Genomic DNA, 14,861 nt, shown 5'->3' with positions numbered 1-14,861 from the left:
AAGAAGAAAAACATGTTAATAAAAAATAAAAGACAATGTCAATGATCCCCCCCCCCCGATCTTCCTGCGCATTGTATCGCGCGAGCTCCAACACACACACACACACACACACACACACCGAGGGCTCGTGGCAGCTCGGGTCCCGGCACTGATTGGTGAGTCGGCGGTGGGGCACTCCTCGGCAAGATGGCTGCATTGCTGCGCGCAATAGTGGCATCCTGGTGAAATGACGCAAGCCACAGTTTACGTGCAGTCCTCGAGGCTCTGAGCTCTCTGCGCTCTCCCGACGGCGCAGATCCCGCCCGACTCCTCGCAGCCGGAAGACGGACCCGGCGATCCTCCAGTGGACCGAGGAGAACCGGTTCATCTGAGTAAGTACTCGGGGCAACCCAAAAAAAAAATTTTTTAACTTGTTAATCGTCTCCCCCTCTCCTCCTCCTCCCCCCGGAGGTGTCACCGTACCCTCCCCACCTTCACGCGCCCGCTCGCGGCTCCTCTTTTCTCCCTCTTTTTACTCTTCTCTTTTGTTGTTGTTTCCCGAGAGCTGCTCCGCGGTTCCCCGGCGCTCTGCTTCCTGCTGCACGCGGGGCTTCGCGTCTGTCGACGGGGTTTCTGTCGTTGGCGCGACGGCAGCTTTTATGTGTATATCCTCATTTCACGGGCGATTTAAACGAGCATCACGGAAGGCATTTAAGGAGGGGGGGGGGGGCTATGTGTGTACGTGTGTGTACACGTTTCTTTGGAGGGGTTTGGTGTGTGTGTGTTGGGCTCGGGCGCATTTGAAATTTTCCACACATCCTGGTCCGCTGTACCCCCCCGGTCCCCCCGCCGGCTGCTGCCGCTGTAAGGCCGCCTGGTGTTGGGGGGGCTGGGAGGGTTAACCTTCTTTTTTTTCTCACTCTCGTGGAAATGAAACCGTAGGTGAGACCGTTCTCACTCCGGGTGCCCGCAGCTCTGCCTCCCCCTATGGGTGAACAAAGCGCCCAGTGTCCTCCGTGCAGCGCAGCTGAACACAGCTGTTGAGCCGAGCTGCTGCAGCTCAAAGCCCCGGGCCGGAGCCCTGTGGCCTGGCCGGGGGGGGGGCTGCTGCAGCTCAAAGCCCCGGGCCGGAGCCCTGTGGTCGGGGGGCTGCTGCTGCTGCAGCCGGGGTAGCAGAAACCCGCTGCCTCCTGCTGACCACCACACATCACCAGTAGGGTTTGAGTAGTAGCCGAACGGTTGTTACTCACTACTGCTGTTGCAACGTATCCGCCTCAGATTGAATACATTAATTATAATTAAGACATTAATACTAATAAAAGGAAAATCAGAGCAGCCGGAATTGGACTTTATATGCAGACTCATTAACTAAAAGAAACTCACCATGAGTCCACTTCAAATGTTTCCCCTCCCCGCTTCCTCAGACACCATCGTACCCGCTGCACCGCCATATGGGGCTCGATAACTGCTGCGCTTAAATGTGCCATATGGCCATTAGCTACTGTAGATGTCCCCCTCCTGTGTGATCAACACCAGACCATGGCATCCATTCGTTGTGTGTGTGTGTGTGTGCAGCACCCTGGTGTCAAAGTGACGGCGTGGCCAGCGACACAGAGCGTCCAGCATCCTGTCACCGGCGGCTTACATCAGGGTCACACGGGCTACGAGCACGTACCAGCAATCCTGTGAGTGGATGTTGCCCCCCCCCCCCCCCATGCCTACTTGATTTATCTCTCTGTCTTCATCCATCTGCCTCACTCACTTGCTCATCACAGAGCATAGTGTGTGTGTGTGTGTGTGTGTGTGCTCTCATGAGTCGTTGCTCACATATGGTTTCCGGTGGCTAGCCAGCGAGACTGAAACGCACTCCTCTCTCCCTTCCTCTCTGTCTCTCTCCTCCGAGGCGCACTAGGATCTATTCTTAGTCCCAGCCCTCTTCCTCGTCCCCTCAGTCATCCTCACCGTCATCTGCCCCGTCCGGCCTGTCCACCTGTGGCCTCCTCACCTTGAGCTGATTAACTAGCAGGTCAGGTTGATTGCTTTGGCCCCTTGTCCGGGTCATGATTCCAAACCTGTGATGTCACCGTGTAAGGAGGAGGAGGAGGAGGGTTTCCATGGTTACCAGGATGTCTTCTCCCCAGGATGTCTTCTCTGTCGTGGGAGGGAGTTCCCATGTCCGTCTCTTCCATCCAGTGCGTGTTCGCTTTTTATCGCGAGGTGCCATCGGCTGTGATGAGCTCGTCTATTTCGCGGTGCCGAAAGCACGAGGCCAGCGCAACACGATCCCTCCCGGCCTCCGTGGCCCCCGCCGGTCGATCCGGTCGTCCGTAATTGATGCTCGAGCGGCGGCGAATGTTGCGGCTCGAGAAAATAAATAAATAAAATGCACTCGTGTTCGTTATCATGCGCCCATCTGCAGGTCGTCTGCATTGCAGTCGACCTGCAGACGGGAGCACGTGGGACATCTGTGCTCTCGGGCTGCTCTCCGATCGCCTCTTTGAGTCAGCAGGGGTTGGCGGTGCATGCTCTGCGTGCGTCCCATGATGCAACAGCGCCTCCCTCTCCGTGTTTACAGTGCAGTTTGAGCTCTGGGTCCAGTTGGGACGGGACATAGAGACAGCACTGATTTGAGCTTTTCCTTGTTTTTCTTCGCTTCTTATCTCTTATCCTCTCTCTGAAGTGCAGTGATTCCTGCACAGTGTTCCCATCAGGCGGAATGCATTCGCTCCCCCGTCTCTCCTCCGTAGATAAAAACGGTGTCTGATGGCATCGCCGCAGGCCGTCTCCTTGTTAACGACAACTCCACCGTCGGTGTGACGCGAGAACAGAAATGGAGCGATCAGCCTTCAATAAAAAGCCCAAATATGAGCTATTAAGACGAGTGTCTTGGGGTTTTAGCATTTTGATTTGCCCACACGCATTACTTTGTGATTATTAAGACTTTTAATGTGCATCATTTGTTCGATCCAGTTGGTTTTCTATGCAAGTCTTTCACTTTAATAGAAAACACGGCATGCCATTTCAGGAACTAAAATATGTCGAGTTTTGATTTAGCTTGACGTCTCAACATTGATAAAAATTGGCGTTATATCTATTTAGTTTTGTTTGTATAAAACTGCAGATAGTAGGGAAACGGGCCAAGTTTAGTTCTCAGACCCCAAAGTTGACTTTTTCCAAATGTCTCGCGTTGTCCGACGAAAACAGTCGTACAAATAAATAACGTTTACAGTGATTATAAAGAGTAACTCCCCACATACGCCTCTTTGCTTGACAAAATATCATAAACAATTCACAAAACAGTTGCAGAATAATATTTGGTCGATTGACAAATCAATTAATCGGCACATTCCCTCAACTAAGCATTATTTATGGTTGGGACCTAGCAAGAATTTGCCGTTCATCGCTTGAAAGATGCCTGAATAGACGAAGCGTTTAGAAACAGAAGAGCTTATAAATAGTTGCTGATTAATCGCCTGTCTGACGACTAATTGATGAATTTCCGTTGTGGCGAAATAACAAATTACAAACCAGCAGTTGGTGTTTGTTCTCATCTAAAGCATAATAACCGTTGTGTTCTACCTCGCCTCAGCCTTGTTGTTATTATTGTTTGCGTATCAGTATAAAGGTCATGACCTCCCTCCCATCAGCTGCTGTCTAGCGGGTTGTGAATCACAACGACCTTCCGGGTCGGTGCCACCGAGTCTCTGTCGAACGGTCCCCGTTTGAGCGAATGGCTTCCGGCACCGCGTGCACACGCGTGTGTCACGGCTGACAGACGAGGAGAATCCCCGGTTCGCGTGGGGAAAGAACGACGGTGTCGTCGCGCCGCCCGCTCGACGCGACTGACATCCGAGAGGTATCCTGCAGCCAATTACACGAGATTGATATTTATGCGTTCCTGGGCTGTGATTTCTAATTAATATTGATGCCATTCTCTTATTTTTTTTATTTTTTCTTTCTTTTGCCTGGCGGCGGGTCGGGTTGTTCGCTCGGGATGAGAACGCACAAGCGTGTTCGACCTTGCCGTGTGCAGCGGTCTGTTGGTAAATGTGATGAGCCAGCACTTCCTCGCTCATCCTAAACCAGAATGCATCAAAGACGAGAAAGAAACACGACACCTTGTTACAGTTCTGCGGGGAGATGGCAGAGCCTTTTCATTTTTGAAAGGAACCTCAGCCAGGACAGAAAGATATTTTTTGAAGAAGTGAAGTCCTAAAATATACCTTTTTTAAAAGCATCTAAAGAACAGAAGAATGTCTCAAATCAAAGGGCGACGACGTTGCCAAGTGCATGTTAGAAAAGCCGAACTTGGACCCCAAAGTGGTCCGTCGTGACCCGCCTGATGCTCCTGCTTCTCTTTCTGACTTCAATTCAATTCAGTTTATTTGTATAGCCCAAATCACAAATAATTAAAATTTGTCTTTTTTACATAATACACACACACATACACCCCCCAAACCCAAAACCACACACCAGAAAAACTCCCAAATAACCCTTCAGGGGAAAAAAAAGGAAAAACCTGAGGAGAGCAACAGAGGAGGATCCTCTCCTAGGATGGACAGATGCAATAGATGTAATGATGAGAGGAGACAGACAGAGTTAAAAAACATTCAATGAATAATACAGATAGTATGAATAGTTCATGGTAGGCATATTCACACCATGGAGACCTCCATCATCCATCAGGGTGATGAGGAGGAGGAGAGGAGGAGGAGTCTCAACACACAGTATGAGGGAGCAGCAGGAACAACCCAGACCCACCATCATCATCAGGCAGATAGGATGGCATTGCCTCATAGGGTCCCGATGACCCCGAGACAAAAAGGACTTCCGGGAGAAGCAGAGAGTAGTAACGGTGATTGAGAGATTGAAATTGATTAAGGGAGAAAAAAAGAAAAGAGGAGACTCAGTAGTGCATCAAAAAGCGTCCCGCAGCTATAAGCCTATATAGCATATATCAGGGCTGGGACCAGGCAAAACTGATTTCAGCCCTACTATAAGCTCTCAAAGAGAGGAAGGTCTTAAGTCTACTCTTAAACGAGGTGACTGTGTCTGCCTCCCGGACTGAAATTGGAAGCTGGTTGCCGTGACACTTGAGTGTCACGGCAACGCAGCAGGAAGCCACAACATCCCTCACGCATTTCTTCAGTTACGTTCTCCACCCCCTTTTTTTATTTATTCATCCTGCTCTCCACCTCGGTCCCAAACCAGAGACCCGGCGGCGGGAATAAATCTGGCTGGATCGCTGCAATCGGTTCCTCTGTCGTTTGGATCTGCCTGGACCACCTTCTGCTTTCCCTCCTTTTTTGCTCTCTCGCTCTCTCTTCTCTCTCTCTCTCTCTCTCTGCATAAGCTCAAAGAAATGGCAAGAGCCATGCAGACGTCTCAATTTCAGCCCGACTGTTTTTTTTTCACGGGCCTGGAGTAAAAACATTGGCCTCTTGCCAATGCGACTTTATGTAACAACTGGTCTCAGACCTGCGCTTATTCCTCCTCGCATGCCTTCGCCATCGTGCAATGAGCCTCCCTCGTTGTCAGTCACGCGTCTCGGCTACTGTTTCACACCCAACGTGAACAGAGGAGCTCCTGTATTTACCTTCTTCCCCCCCCTTTAAAATCTGTGTCCACGCCCGTCCCACCCTCTTTAACCACTTATCACGCTCATTACACCAGTGAGGAAGAGGAAAGAGACGCAAGAGAAAGAGAGAGAGAGAGATGTACACTTAAAGCAGCAGCACACCACTCGGGAGAAGCCTTTACTGTCCACTTGTGAGTGTGTGTGTGTGTGTGTGCGTTGGCATGGCTTCCCAGGCTTGTCAGACTGATGGAGTGCCTACACTTGGACAAGAGGAGAGGTGCAGCATTTGCTGCCTGGCTTGAGTAAATATTATGGCGCGTTGGCCCAGCAGTTGTACTGAGACTCTGCTCTGAGGTAAAGACACACTCGACACACTCGCAGCACGCGGCGCCGAGCAGCTCCACACACGCCGTTTAGGTTGTTTTTTGTGTGCTCTTGGAGCCCATTTTTAAGTTGAATTTGTCTGTTATTCATTCGGGGGGGGGCGTGTCGCCGGCTGGGTGACAGGTGATATATATATATAGCAGGATCTGACAGTCTGCTATGTGCAGTCCTGGTTCAGGTTCTGCCGGGCCTCCCTTCCCTCCACCGGGCCGCAGCTATCTGGCCTGGTTTTCCAGTCGTTTGCCGCTGGTTTTGCCTCCCAGCGGGGGGGAACCGGCAGAGGAGCTCTGCTCCTGGCTGAAGGAGGAGCCTCCGATGCCACCTCCCTCTGGAGCTTCAGAGTGCAGGTCGAAGGCGGACCCCGATGTGGGTCTGCATGTCGTAAACATGATTTTGTCTGATTTCTCCAGGCGTTAAGAATAAGTTTATAGAAATGGACAATCTTCTCGCTGATGGTCTTGTTCGTCTCTCGTCGAGGTCTCACTGTTTCACACCCAGTTTAAAGTTCCTTGTAGTTACATTTGACGATATCATGAAGTATATTGAAATAACACTGTTATAGACCGTCCCTATGACCCACTCCTATGTTCCCACTATTTCATATTGCACATTTTAGATCCTGTATAAGATAAAGAATCAACACGCCGCTGCACAGACCTTCATCCTCCAGACGGTAACTTCACGAGGCCGTGTTCATCTGAAGCGTGGAGCGGTTTCCACCTCTCTGTTATCGACATGGCGGTTTATATTTAATCTCCTCTCTGTAAAATAAAATCACGACTCGCGCCCACGAGCCTCATAAAAGACATTTTGTTTTACGAGACGAAACATTAACCTCAAAGGGAAGAGGACCACAGGCGTCGAGATATGTGTGGCTCGCTTCCCAACCGCTCGCTGGAGGAAACCGACGCATCACGACCAGAACATCACGACCGGGACATCACGACCGGAACATCACATCACGACCATCACGACCGAACATCAACATCACGACCGGGACATCACGACCGGGACATCACGACCGGAACATCACGACCTGAACATCACGACCGGAACATCACGACCGGGACATCACGACCGGGACATCACGACCGGAACATCACGACCGGACATCACGACCGGAACATCACGACCGGGACATCACGACCGGGACATCACGACCGGGACATCACGACCGGGACATCACGACCGGGACATCACGACCGGAACATCACGACCGGGAACATCACGACCGGAACATCACGACCGGGACATCACGACCTGGACATCACGACCGGGACATCACGACCTGAACATCACGACCGGGACATCACGACCTGAACATCACGACCGGGACATCACGACCGGGACATCACGACCGGGACATCACGACCTGGACATCACGACCGGAACATCAAGACCAGAACATCGTTTCCGGCGCATCACGACCAGCGCATCGCAACGCGGCGCCGAGGAAGCAGAGCGCGAGTCCCCCCCACAGGAGGCTCGTGGGAAACTGATCATAAACCCACACGCCAACCGGGTCCATTAAAAGAGAACCGATAACCTGTTGCATTCGTCTCTCTCTCTCTCGCCGTCGCCCAGCCAGTTTTTCAGGCTCGGTGGCGGCGTGCTCCGCCTCTGGCTCAACCCTGTGTTTTGAGAAACCAGCACACTGCTCAGCCTGTGTGCTGGTTTCGTGTTTATGCAAGCCGTGTGTACGGGGACTGGCTGGGGGGAAAGGTCGACACCCAGCTCACGGTATGCGGGCATGGGCGAGCCCGCGTGTTTCACCAAATCACTCATTATGAGGGCGTGGTCATTTGCCACGCGCTCGGCCCCTTTTTTTTCGGCCTTCGCGTGCGTTTGCTGGAGCGGGAGGGCCCTTTTTTCGTTATTGCTCAGGCGCTTTTTAGGATTGCTTACGGGGTGTGGGGGGAACGGCTCTCGGAGTCAAATGCTGTTAAGTTTCAGCTCTGAGAGGACCTCCGCTAGCTGACATCGTGGCGTTATTTAGAGCTCTAAATTCGGCTAATGCGCTGCTTTGGATGGATGTCGGGCATCTGGAGCGACCGTGGTTGTGTGCCAGTTGGTATTATTAAGACCTCTTATCCCCTTCAGACGATGTGACGTTTATCAGATCATGTTGGCTCAGATTTGTGTGTGTGTGTGAGAGAGACACACACAGCAGGAGCGAGCGAGCGATGGTTGGTGAGTGTGTGTGTGTGTGTGTGTGTGAGGGTCTTAGCTGACTCACCAGACTAAGCCGGTCCCGTTGACTAGGGTTGGGTACCGAAACCCGGTGCCAATGTGGTACCGGTTCCAATACAACCGGTATTACCCGGACCGAAACGCAACGCACATTCCGGTGCTTCTTTCCGGTGCCTGAGCCGATTGAAATTGAAAAAAACTATTGTTGTGAACTTCTCTGGTGACTCCGCCCTGTCAGCAGGTTACGAGCCTCTCATATTTAACTTTGACAGCGGAGGCTGCGCCGTGTGTGACTAGTGAGCCCGTGTGGAGCACACCAGCGTCAGGCTGGGTGCGATGGGGAGACCGTCACCGGTCCCCCTGAACACGGGGAGACCGATGATGACGAGCAGCCGTAACTCAGATTAGTACCGTATCGTTGTTTGCAAGTGTTGCATTCATAAAAGTAGCCCAAGAAATAATAAATTAGCCATTATAACCATGTTTAAGCTAGCTCGTAGCTAGCGCTAGCTACGAGCTACGAGCGTGACAGTCTGCTAGCAGCGGTCCCGGCTGTATACCCGGTGTTACCGGGAATATAATGACGGAGGAATAAAGACCGCGGGGCGTCACTTTGTTTCAGTGTAACTCTCGCTGTCAGAAGCAAACCTTTATTTGTCACGTGTCATCTTCAGTCCCTCTGATTGGTTGTTCTCTTTGCCCATCAACACAGTGACAGGATTAACCCTATAACGTCTGCACATGACAATACATATCACATCCTATAATGGAGAACATGTATTGTGTATGTTAACAGTCTGATATCCGTTGTCTGTTAGGCTCCATGATAACGGCTTCTACAGGGAATATGGCCAAAGAGGTTTTTAATGTCCTCATTGTGCACCGTTTAGGCACCGGTATCGTTTTAAAAGTACCGGTTTAGCACCGGTATCGGAAAAAACCCAAACGATACCCATCCCGACCGTTGACACACTTCAGGAGGAGGCGAGCCCGAGAGCAGCCGTCCCGTGGGTTGAATCAACACTGCAACGCCCCGCCGTGGTCTCTCATGTGGCGGCGAGCGGCTCTTTTTTTGGGGTGGAGGGAGAGGGAGAGGGGAGAGCGCATGCATTGATGTCATTGTGTCGAGTTTTGTGTTCCTCGGCCTCCATAGTTTTCTCTTCTTCCTTTTTTGTTGCGGTCGGTTTCCCGGCCCTGTGCCAGTGATGCGATCGCTCGATACAGAGTGTGTATTGTGAGGAGGAGTTCAATCAAAAAGCATATTGTCCTCTCTCTGGCTGGTTTTTATTTAAAGAACGTTCAGAGGATTGATGAAAGAGGAATAAACACAAGTTTGTGGAGCGAAGGATCATTTTCTTTCCATTTCTTTTTCTCAGATCAAAAAGTTTAAAAAACCCTGTTTATTTATTAATCTTCGGCGTCTATGTACTGCACAGTTCAGGATTTCCTGAGTGTAAAAAGGCCATGCGTAATCCAAGTGTCTCCCTTGAATCTGAACACCAGGGCTGTGCGTGTCGCTGAGGCGTCCCTCCACCGTCGGCCTCGCCGCAGGCCGCCGTTATGTATTTCTAGCTGTTTTGGGCTTTTGCAATAGTCGCCCTACGAAGCTGTAGCTCATGGGTAATAACCCAAAGTGAGAGCAGCAGCGTGGCTTCCAGATGCTCCCAGCCTAGCATTATCCCTGCACACAACAATGGCTCTGGGGCGGCTGGGTCTATTTTTAGCGCGCCCCTACTCTCAATTTGATGTTTCAATACACACAGATCAAAGCCCTTCAAACAGATGCCGCCCACTCACTGGAGACCCTTTTCTTTTGAGATGTCAGAAGGGAGTCTCTGGGCTCGTCTAATATTCACTTCAGTTCTGCACTGGCGGCCCTCTCCGTCTCCTCTTTTCTCCTATTTCTTCTCTTTTTTGCTTCGCTGTGCCTGTGATGCTCTGACAGACAACAGGCAGTTTCCGGGGGTCCGCCTCGTCATCCTCCGGGCAGAAGCCCCGCTCTGGACTTACGGCGGATGAGATGTTATTGTTGAAACTTGTGTCACCGGTGTGTCTTTGCGACACTAAGACCTCCCAGGTGTGTGAGTGTGTGTGTGTGAGGGGGTGGAGTAGGCGTTGGGGTGCATGTGTAGGCATGTGTAGGCGGGTGTAGGTGTGTGTGTGTGTGTTTACCTGGAGAGTTGAGAAAGAGATTCCCATACAAATTCCCTCATCTTCTACTGAACACACACACACACACACTGCCGAATGAAAGGATGGTTCATTTGCACGGGAGACGTGGATTTATAGTTTTGATTATGCCCTTGCATTGTAGTCGCTGTAGTGCTGCTGTGCTTTTTAAAAAGAAGTCATATTTAAACAATTTCAAATTGAAGTGAATCATAAACCGTACGCTTTGATGTGGTTTCCTTTGGGTCCGTCAGTTTCTTCACATCTGTGATAATAACCGTGAGAACTGCGGTGCCTAGTTTACTGCAATAGCTGGAGCTCGACCAACACGGTGCAAGTAAGAGCTTGCTTTGCTGAAATGTCAAATATATATATATATATTAGGGCTGTGAAACGATTAACATTTTTAATCGGGTTAATCACAGGTTTTTGTGGATTAATCATGATTAATCACATATTACCGATATTCTCGGTATATTTTGTGAGAACATTTATACATTCTTCTATTCAATGGTGCTGCAACTCAGCAGTTATTTAGCAGTTTTCTTAACATTAATACATCTTCATCCTAAACAGAATGTTTAACCCTCCTGTTACCTTTCGGGTCAATTTGACCCCATTCAATGTTTAATGTCGGTGTTCTTTGGGGTCAATTTGACCCCAGGCTGTTTTTCACTGTGTCAAACATATAAGAAATATCAACTTTTTTATTTATTTAAAGGGCTATTTAGGTTGTCAACAAACAAACATAAAGTACCTCACACTTAAACTTGGGAAGCAATATTAATTCTAATAATTTTCTGGAGGTTTTAATTGCTGGGGTCAAATTGACCCGAGGGTAAAATATGTTAGTAAATGTAAAGGTAACAGGAGGGTTAAACAGAACATGTTTCTCTTGTTTGTCAACCATTAACTCCACCATGATACAATCTAAAGGCCTCTAGTCTTCCTCTAGCAGCTGCTGAGGCAAACTGACTGTGTGGGTTTTCTTCATGAACTGGGCCGTGATGAAAGGGACGGCGGGGACACCGCTGCAAAGCTGAAACCTCACCGACACGGACAGGTGGACAGATTGACAAGTGACTTTTTTTTGCTCGGTCCCGATGCGCGCACGGAGCTCTGTGGCGCGTGAGACTGAGATCGCTAAGTGTTAACGCAACGCGAAGAGACAGAAATGACATGCTGCTGTGGAGATACGATCAACAACAGACGTTTAGTTTAATAAAAGAACAAAGACGTGCTATAGAGAACATGTCAGGGGGCGGGCCAATCTCTTTAATGTCATGCGATCTACCGACACTACGCCGCGATCGACGTGTTGAGACCCTGATCTACAGGAAGTAAAAGTCGTAACAAGGTTTCCGGAGGTGAACCTGCGGAAGGATCATTACCGATGAACAGACCGTCTGCATGAGAGCGGACAGAGTTCAGATTGAAGTGGTGGATTGGAAGCTCATTTTGCAAGTGACTTTTTGTTCGTCCCGACGACCAACAACAGACGGATTGGAAGCTCATTCTGCGCATGTGTTAAATGCGTTTTTTTTTAAAACTAGTTAAACCTGTAATTTAATTAACTGAGTTAACGCGTTATTTTTCACAGCACTAATATATATACACTACTGTTCAAAAGTTTGGGATCACTTAGAAATGTCCTTATTTTTCAAAGAAAAGCATTGTTTTTTTCAATGAAGATAACATTAAATCAATCAGAAATACACTCTATACATTGTTAATGTGGTAAATGACTATTCTAGGTGGAAACGTCTGGTTTCTAATGAAATATCTCCATAGGTGTATAGAGGCCCATTTCCAGCAACTATCACTCCAGTGTTCTAATGGTACATTGTGTTTGCTAATCGCCTTAGAAGACTAATGGATGATTAGAAAACCCTTGAAAACCCTTGTGCAATTATGTTAGCACAGCTGAAAACTGTTTTGCTGATGAGAGAAGCTATAAAACTGGCCTTCCTTTGAGCTAGTTGATTATCTGGAGCATCACATTTGTGGGTTCGATAAGACTCTCAAAATGGCCAGAAAAAAAGAAGTTTCCTGTGAAACTCACCAGTCTATTCTTGTTCTTAGAAATGAAGGCTATTCCATGCGAGAAATTGCAAAAAAACTGAAAATTGCGGTGTGTACTACTCCCTTCAGAGAACAGCACAAACAGGCTCTAACCAGAGCAGAAAGAGAAGTGGGAGGCCCCGGTGCACAACTCAGCAAGAAGACAAGTACATTAGAGTCTCTAGTTTGAGAAATAGACGCCTCACAGGTCCTCAACTGGCAGCTTCTTTAAATGGTACCCGCAAAACGCCAGTGTCAACGTCGACAGTGAAGAGGCGACTCCGGGATGCTGGCCTTCTAGGCAGAGTGGCAAAGAAAAAGCCATATCTGAGACTGGCCAATAAAAAGAAAAGATTGGTATGGGCAAAAGAACACAGGCATTGGACAGAGGAAGATTGGAAAAAGGTGTTCTGGACAGATGAATCCAAGTTTGAGGTGTTTGGATCACACAGAAGAACATTTGTGAGACGCAGAACAGGTGAAAAGATGCTGGAAGAGTGCCTGACACCATCTGTCAAGCATGGTGGAGGTCATGTGATGGTCTGGGGCTGCTTTGGTGCTGGTAAAGTGGGAGATTTGTACCAGGTAAAAGGGATTTTAAATAAGGAAGGCTATCACTCCATTTTGCAACGCCATGCCATACCCTGTGGGCAGCGATTGATTGGAGCCAATTTCCTCCTCCAACAGGACAATGACCCAAAGCACACCTCCACATTGTGCAAGAACTATTTAGGGAAGAACATACCTGCAAACTTGTCACCTTTCGGTGAAATTCACCGTTTTGAACTCAAAATAGGTCATCCACGTGAATCGTGGAGATCCGAAGAGTTTTTGTTTTTTGTTTTGGGGGGGGGGGGGTCACCTGGCCCGCTGCCGTTGAGATTGCAGTGAGACGCGGAGAAAAGTGTGAAGTGTTGCTCTTCGCAATAAAACATCTTTGATGGGACGTGTCGCGTCTCGGCCAATCAGCGTTCAGATGTCCACAGCGTTTGGGGGTTCAGGTTAGCTTGAATGTTAGCCCGCTACATCTGCTGCTGTCCCGCTGCACGGTGTAGCGATGCTAACAAAGTACCGTACGTTAAACACGATGTGATTTAGCATATTTTTAGTATCGATACTTCATTAAGAGAGCGATCAGAGCACACGCGCTGCTCCGTGTCGAGCTGTCTGCGCACACTGCGCTGCGCAGCTCACAGCGAGAGAAGTGGCGCAGCTTTAGAGACTTCGGCTTAACAAATACAAAGATGCCAGAAGTGAAATGTTTCAGTCTGTAAAGTTGTGTAACTCTCCAGCTGCTCATCCTGATGAACTGTGGATCATCTGGTCAGAGACTAACGGCCTCATAGTGTATAATCAATGCTATGATGGAACCATGTAGTTTCATTCATATCTGGCTGTATTAATACTAATATTACTGTCATTTGTTAAGTGTTGAAAAAGTTGGTAAAAAGTGAACCATACAGATATTTTATTTATTACTATTATAGATAAATATACCAGTCTCGTATTTATGGTACCATATTGTTTGTATGGTGTATTGAATTCTGGTATCGGGTATCATGATATTTATGGCAGGTATGTAATATGTATAGAAGTTATAATATGAGTATCGTGACAAACAGGTAGAGACAGAACAGATTCAGGGAAAAGTCCATGAGGAACTTCAGGCAAAACAAAAGGAAGTTGGTTCATGAATGACTTTAACCATATTATATATAATGACAATGTATATTTGTTATTACTATCATTACAGGGCTGAGTCAGAGCGGAGGACCTTTTGTTCTTAAACTGTTTATTATCATTATTTAGATTTGTGGTCAGAACAATAAAATGACTGTAGTTGTGGTTCTAAAAGCTTTGAGGCTTCAAACAACGTGGATGTGGTGTGGTGAGAGAAGAAAAAAAAAGTCACCTGCACCCCCGCCCCGTTGTCACCTTTTTCACCCCTCATGAGTTTGCAGGTATGGAAGAAGCAGGCAGCTGGTATGCTGTCTGTAATGGAGTGGCCAGCACAGTCACCAGATCTCAACCCCATTGAGCTGTTGTGGGAGCAGCTTGACCGTATGGTCTGCAAGAAGTGCCCATCAAGCCAATCCAACTTGTGGCAGGTGCTTCAGGAAGCGTGGGGTGAAATTTCAACAGATTACCTCAACAAATTAACAGCTAGAATGCCAAAGGTCTGCAATGCTGGAATTGCTGCAAAAGGAGCATTCTTTGACGAAAGCAAAGTTTGAAGAAAAAAATTAATACTTCAAATACAAATCATTATTTCTAACCTTGTCAATGTCTTGACTATATTTCTATACATTTTGCAACTCATATAATTGCAAGTATTGTTATTTATAAGCCAGCAGATCATGAAATGGATCATGAGTCAGAGTTTGCTTCACGCTTTGCACTGCTTTTAGTTTTGGACAGATCGTCTCCGATTGAATATTTAATTATTTTCACACGTTCAAATAGTAGTGTGATTTTCCTCATGTGGGAACGTAGTGAGAGA

General features: G+C 48.3%; 1 protein-coding gene across 2 annotated transcripts in view; it reads left to right on the top strand.

The window, feature by feature from the left end:
* Positions 1-104: 104 nt before the first annotated feature.
* zgc:92140 (uncharacterized protein LOC447854 homolog) overlaps positions 105-14,861 on the top strand; it is a 29,953-nt gene continuing 15,196 nt past the window's right edge. The window contains exons 1-2 of one of the 2 annotated variants that reach the window (XM_056414356.1): positions 105-371; positions 1,555-1,664. The gene's annotated coding sequence lies outside the window, so the exon portion shown is untranslated. The remainder of the gene's footprint in view (positions 372-1,554; positions 1,665-14,861) is intronic. The other variant, XM_056414354.1, reaches the window with a different exon arrangement.

This window comes from Pseudoliparis swirei, chromosome 5, assembly GCF_029220125.1.
Source record: "Pseudoliparis swirei isolate HS2019 ecotype Mariana Trench chromosome 5, NWPU_hadal_v1, whole genome shotgun sequence".
In the NCBI taxonomy this organism is placed as follows: domain Eukaryota; kingdom Metazoa; phylum Chordata; class Actinopteri; order Perciformes; family Liparidae; genus Pseudoliparis; species Pseudoliparis swirei.
This window is presented reverse-complemented; position numbering and strand designations above follow the sequence as displayed.